The sequence below is a fragment of the Dryobates pubescens genome, chromosome 1 (genome assembly GCF_014839835.1).
Source record: "Dryobates pubescens isolate bDryPub1 chromosome 1, bDryPub1.pri, whole genome shotgun sequence".
Lineage (NCBI taxonomy): Eukaryota > Metazoa > Chordata > Aves > Piciformes > Picidae > Dryobates > Dryobates pubescens.
Genome location: NC_071612.1, coordinates 10,899,143 through 10,906,128, shown reverse-complemented (window position 1 = coordinate 10,906,128; position 6,986 = coordinate 10,899,143).

Below are 6,986 nucleotides of genomic sequence, written 5' to 3'. Positions count from 1 at the left end.
GATCATTAAGGATAACAAACAGCTTGTTAGTTTGGAGTTGGTTTGTTTGGGGTTTTTTTTCATAGTTGTTCCTTTTGTGCAAGGAGATTTTCTTTGGGAGGATTGATTGGCTTCATTTTTTATTTATTGCCTGTTTTGTTCTTGTATTTTACCTGACAAAGTTCACTTCAGTGATACAGGGCTGATAAGGGGAAAAACTCCTGGAGCTATGTCAAAGCTGAAGTTTTCATCCCTGAGAGGAGCAGAGTGTGGGCTTTTGGGATGAACCAACAGGAATGCATCTTTTTTTTTTTTGTGATCTTGAAAGAAATCATTGTGGTTAAATAAAAACAAAGCTTAGAGTTAAAGAAACCCAGACATTGGCTATATGCATGGTACAAAAGCCTTGGAGAGAACCTCTGTGCACCATTTGAATACCAGTTGAATTACCTTTACAATAAGGACATGGCAACTGGGAGGATTGTGGAGAGCTGTATGAATGTCATCCATGCAGTGCATGAGCCCAGCGTGGGAAACAAACCTCATCTGCCAAGCTCTGTAGGGCCGTTTCCAGCTTTTCTGCTCAAAGGAGGGATCCAGCTCTGCTACCAATAAACGAAGTGGGAATTTGACATGGATTTGAACGGAAGCTCAACCAAGCTCCATGAAAAGGGAGTGCTAGCATTCAGTGCTGCTTTTCTTTCCTTTTTTTTTTTTTTCTTCTTATTAATGTGACTAATTAAATGTTTGTATTTTTTAAGCACTAACTGTTTTATGATGGTCGTTTAGAGACTTTGAGAAAGTCAATAATTTTGATGCAATAAGACTGTAGACTCCAGAACAAAGTCCACATGGAATCTGTGATGTTGCTAGGATACAGCTATTAGTATTTTCAGTGGCTGGGGTATTTTTTGGGTGTTCTCTTTTTTTAATAGAGTTGGCCTAACCTCTCTTATAATCAGTAGAAGGCTACGTGACTGCCTGATCCCATTTCTACCACACTCCCTCAATTTACAGTAACAAAGTCAAACTTGACCCATTAGTTTCAGCCACTTTCATTTGTGGAGAAGAAACACGAAGAATAATTTTGTCCTGAGCTACAGGGAGCATGTTTTATCTGAATCAGATGATGTGCAGGTTTTTCTCCCTCTGGGTGCTGCATTGCTGAAGTCAGTCTCCCTCTAGTGGTTTGTTTCCAGAGGGGCCCTTGTCTTACTGGCTTGGACTGGTACCAAACCTGAGAGATTCACAGATTGCATCGAGTTGGAAGGTCACCTTGTCCAACCACTCTGCAGTGAGCAAGGGCACCTCCCAACTAGAGTGATGCAGAAAGTTGCATGACCCTAGGAGCTAAATCATGGAGCAGCACTGAGCTCACAATTTTTAAGAGATGATCATAAAACCTACAAAATGTTATTTTCTATGTATTTTATACCTTGGAATGTTTTTTGGGTTGTTTGGGGTTTCTTTTACAATATCAGTGGGAGATGAGGTTTCCACCCCAGGCTTACTCTGTGGTACAGGCTAACGTGGTTCACTGGATGTGTAGGATGTGACTCTCATGTATTGTTTCCTTCAGCTGTATACTGGGATGCCTGAGGGGGAAACAATGTTTAAGCTCATATTCCACATCAAAGCCAATGCCAGATGTGATGCCAACAACATTCTTTTTGATTTAATATAATGCAGAACAGCATTGTGGGTGGTGCTATTTTGAGATGCCCATGTTTAGGGAAGCAATATGTAAGTGGCACACTCTGCAGATATATTACTGGAAATAAGGAAAACAAAGCTGTTTGATGTTTGTTTCCAAGATATAACTTAGAACGGAGGTGCATCAGGTTGCTCCTGACCTCAACTTTGCCGAGCATCTCTTTGTTTGACAGCTTAAGGTAGCTCCAGTGCTGTACAAGCACGGGGAACAGGAAGGGAGAGGGATGAAAGCAGAAGCATAGGATCCAAAGCTAAGTAAGAAATTCGAGTCTTTTAATACCCAATGCATGGATTGAATGCTGAGTTAATCCATTAACCCAGCCAATAACTCCCACTGGGGAGTCAGCTTGGATCCCAAAGATGGTCACATAAAGAATAAAGACCTAATGTAAAGCATACTGAAGTCAATACACACTTTAACTGTAAAGGGCTTTGCATGAGGCTCATCCTTTCTTCACAAGCAGTGGGAACCAAAGAGAGCTGGGATTCTGCAGCGCATCAAGGATCCTGGAAAAACTCCTGTCATTCCAGCTATTGCCCTAACCTGAGGTAGGTAGAGGACTAGCCAGCCTTCTTCATGTTCATATCTGACAGAAGACTGTCCAGTGGTTTGCTTTTTGTGTGCCAGAGGAGCTCTCTCACCTTCTTTTTTCCTTTATAAACTGTAAGAGAGAAAGCTTGGAGAAATTTAGGATTATCTGGCCCAGAAGTTTGCAAGCTGCCATTGTATTTTCACAGCCCTCTAGACCCAGAGGTTATGAGATGCCATCACCTTCCCATGGAACATTTTAGAGTATGTTCAGTTATGTAACAACTTTAAAGGTGAGGTTTAACTTTTGTTTGACTTTTACTTCAAGCTCTGCTTCTATTCAGCAGTCAGGAATCTTGATCCCTTGGGAGACTGCTGAAAACACTTTCCTTTGGATGCTGCCCTGTAAAAGCCACACAGCAGTTCCCATGATAGCAATTCTGGAGCCAGATTTGTCTTTCATTTTTGTTTTCACTTTTCAGGCTGAAGTTTCCACGCAATGTCCTGGCCAAAAGTGATCTGGGTTTGGTTTATAACTTGTGCAAGAACTTTTCCATTAATTTTGTTTATATAAAAAATATGCAGTAACTCCTAGAATGTGGAACAGAATTCTTGCACTTTTTAACATCTCCACAGCTACAAAAGCAGACATAAAAATTCAGTAGGCACATAGACCTCTCTGAGATTGTCCTAGCATCACTCACAGACAGTAAGTTAAAAGGAGTCCTGTGTTTACAAGGACATCATGGACACTTAAGGGATGCCCATGAACTTTATGTAGTAGTATACATTATTGCTCTTCACTTTTACGATGCATATGTAGGAACTTTTTTAGTAAGGAAGGAAAGGATCTACTTGAACTGCACTTCTGCTGGGACTAGGGAATAGTTATGCCAGTTGCACAAGCTAAGGAAAAGTTCCTCTGCTTGTTTGACTCTGCTGGCTCATCCATTTGAAGGGAGACTTCAGTGAATGGGAGCTTGCAGGAATTAGCTGTGAGGAGCCTGTCCCATGGAGCCCTGCTTGGGACTCTGCGGGAAACCTTCTGTCCCAGGCAGGACTGGACTGAAGCCTGCATGGAAAACAGAGGCAGTGAGCCAGTTTGTTTTTAACAAAACAAAGTTATGCAATATCATTTAGTTCTGACATGTTCCCAATACGCAGCAAATGAAGAACTCACTAAATACAGTATATCTCTGGCCATATCATTTGAATATAACTTGTTTCCATGACAACCTCCACTTAACAGCTTGGCTGATATGAAATCATTCCTAGATGAGGGAGCTTTTGCCAAAAACATTGGGATTCAGCACTTCAATAGCATGTTTTAGGTTTTAAAAAACATTGATTTAAGCCTCTGGAAGCAAATATCAAATACAATCCCTTCATCCTCACCTCTGCTTCAGCTCTTAGTTGATCAGTTTATCTTACCTTTCAGAAGCTCTTGTGTTACTTAATATGCTTCTGAAGTCCCAGGCAGTGTTTCAAGAGCAAGTGATCGTGACACCAGCTTTTGGTAGAGGAATTACATTTCATTGCTGTTGGCTCAGGCTGCGAGGCAGCAGCAGGGCAGCAGCTGGGCACAGCAGCCAAGGCTTGTGCTCAAGCCATCCTTCAAGGCTGTGAAGGTTTATGCTCCAGCTAGCTCTGCTTCAGTGAAAAAGAGGAGTTTTGGATGAAGGGAGGTCTAGCTTGATGTTTCACAGAGTTCATTTTGTATCTGGAGTGCTGAACAAACCAACTCAGGTGATCTATCAGATGTTTTCTAAGGTGCAGTACCTGTCACCTCAGAAATAGCTGTGGAACTCTTCCAGCAACATGACTGCTCATATGGTGCTTTTTCCCTTCCTCTCTTCCAGGTGCTACATTGCATTACAATATAGCTAAAATAAGCCTAATGCTTTCCTAATATTTCTCACACATGCAGGCATTGCAGTTGCCACAGTGATGGTGCACAGCTGTCAGCAGGAGAAGGGATGCTTCTGATGGTTTTGAGAGGCAATCTGCCCTTTCAAACAGCCCTTGATTTATATCCTGGGGATTCCTTGCTGGCAGTGTGGCCTATGTCTCCTACTGGAAGAGGCAAGGAACATTTCAAGCACATGTAACATACCCGTTGCAGTCAAGAGTTTGGGATTAGTAAGGACTCTAAGAGTAAGGATTTAAATCTCAAGTAAAACCATTTAAAGAGTTATGAAGATGTCATTGTTTCTTCTGGCTAGAATGTGCCTTCTTCAGCTCTAATGAGACCCAGTGTGGAGTGACTTGGACCAAAGAGGTTCAGGTGCCTGAAACTGGGTGCAGGCAAGCAGTGCTAGAGGCACACAAAACTGGGCAGAGCAGCATTTCCCACTCCAGATTTGTTGGATTTCTTTCCTTCCCAATTGTTACTTGGGAGAATTTCACCTTTTACCCATCTGAAAGCAGCTGATTCCTGCTCTCAGCTACACAGTTCTGCCATGTAAGACCTTAGCAGACAATTGCCTGTTTACCTGGATAACTCTGCAAGCAAGAGGAGGATGTGGTTGGGAGAAGGTGTAGGGAGTGGAGCCAGAAGCCCCTTCTATGGTGGAGGGCTTTAAAGCAACTCATTTCACCTTTGTGCCATTTTGTAGCCCAGGATGGCACTGGCACATGGTTTGTTTAAAATCAGCTGGGCAAGGTACAAAAGCACAGGAGGTGGCATCACCAGGGGTTCTTTTAAAAGGAACCTTCCAGATATATGGCAAATATCAATATAATAAATTTTTAATGAAAGCCCTATAAATATTTCTCTGAAAATGCTAATAATTTCCTGGGATTTTTAATCTCTGATTTCATTCAAGGAGTTCTAGCAGCAGGGGGTGGCAAAGCAGAATCAAGATGCTGTTCTTGTGATCGTTTTTCCTTGCGAGATTCATCTCAGGAGACTCTGGGATTTTTTTTTTTCCCCTCTGTGTCACAACTTCATAGAAATCTCTGTGGGCAAAGCTAATTCAATGTATCCTGTGATTGCCCATCCTCCACCACCAGACTAATTTGCTGTTAGTTGAGATTCCCAGGTACCTTGTGCCCTGTGAAACCTGGTATTTACCGATGTAAACAAGAAATAAAAGGAGGCTTTCCATGTCTCATTTGGAATAATGATCCTGGCTTTGCTGCCTGATACTTGCTCCATGTTTCAGAGGTGTGGGGGTTGTACTTCTATATTGTTCCTTGCAGCTCAGGACACTGTTTTCAACACGAGCTATAATGTTTTAAACGATGGGCATCTCTCTAATAGAGGAATCTGGAGGTTTTCACTGAAGCATGTGGTTCCCATCGGAGGCAGATGCAGGATTCATAGTTAGTTTTTGTGCTAGGGTTTGGCCTTATTTCCAGAGTGATGCTGCTGCATATCCAAAAAATGTTATACTTTGCTGCCAGCCCCAGCAGAGGACACCACAAATGTGTCAGGCGTGGAGGTTGTCAACAGCCATAACAGAGACATGATGTGGCCCTTTAGGGTCATAAGAAATTAGCACTCTCCTCCTCTCCTCCTGTCTTTCCCAGCTATTCTGAAGAAATCTGTGTCTAGATAGACATTTATTGTGAGGTTTTTGGTGTTGGATTGGGGGGTTTTGGTGGGGTTTGTTTGTTTGTTTGTTTGTTTTTCCCCCAGGATTAATGTTTTTGGTGGGCTCACCGTTAGAACAGAAAGAAATGCTCAGGGTGCCAAATTTTTAGTTTTCAAGCTCTCCTAAGCAGTTGTTATCTTGCCTTCTATTTAAAGAGGAGTAAATTAAATTGCAAGAGAGGGTGCAACTGGTTTTCCAGATCTTAATTTGGTTTAACAGTTAGCATTTTCCATCTGCACAGCATAATCATTAACTTTTTTTGTTACTTCATTGTCACTGTACAGACTGCTTTTTATGGGTGATCTCTGACCTGCCTTACTGTTAGATTTTTAGTTCTTGAGGGGAATGTGTCTTTATTGATTTTTTTCCTTTAGGATGAACTATGTATATAATTATTCATCCTACCAAATGTTCTTGCAAGGAAACCTCTGTGATTCATGGTCTTTGATCCTGCTATCACTTGTGTGGGTGTTTAACTTTACTATTCTGCATAGTCCCACTGGGGAGAATCTTGATTTTAAAAATACTATTATAAAAATAATGTGAGGTTTTTAGCACATGTTCTCACTGGATTATGAGGAACATATCCCTATAAAATCAAGCATGTAAATTAAGTAGGCTGTAGAGAAGATGAGAAAACAGCTAAATTATCCTCGCCTCAAGTTTGGAAAGGTTCATTGTTGTGTTACTGCCTCCATCCATGGTCAGTTTGCATCATACTCATTCCTCCAGTTTGAGAACATGCAAGGCTTTTGTGTCCTGAAATGTGGTTTTTTAGACACATGTAGTTTTCTGGTCAGCTTTGCCAAACCAAACTGAGCCCAAAGGTAATTTTTTGCAGGAAGGCATCCTTCAGGAAGGTGAGATCTGTGCATGTGCAGAGATGGCGAGCAGTGTGCTCAGTGCAGGACAGTGCTATCAGGTACCTTGCCTACCCTAACACCATCAACTATGGATTCTTGTAGAGGTCTGATAGAGCAGATCAATGTTTCCCCTCCATTGTGCTCTGCAGAAGTGGCATAGATGCGGATAGGATGAGTATATGTGCTGAGCCTAGGTCAGGACCCTTTTCTGGAGCCACACCTGCCTGCAGATGTACCCTTGAATGTATCCATTGCTGTCACCTGAAGTGTGGCTCCTTTATCCTCACTGTCACAGAATGGTAGGGC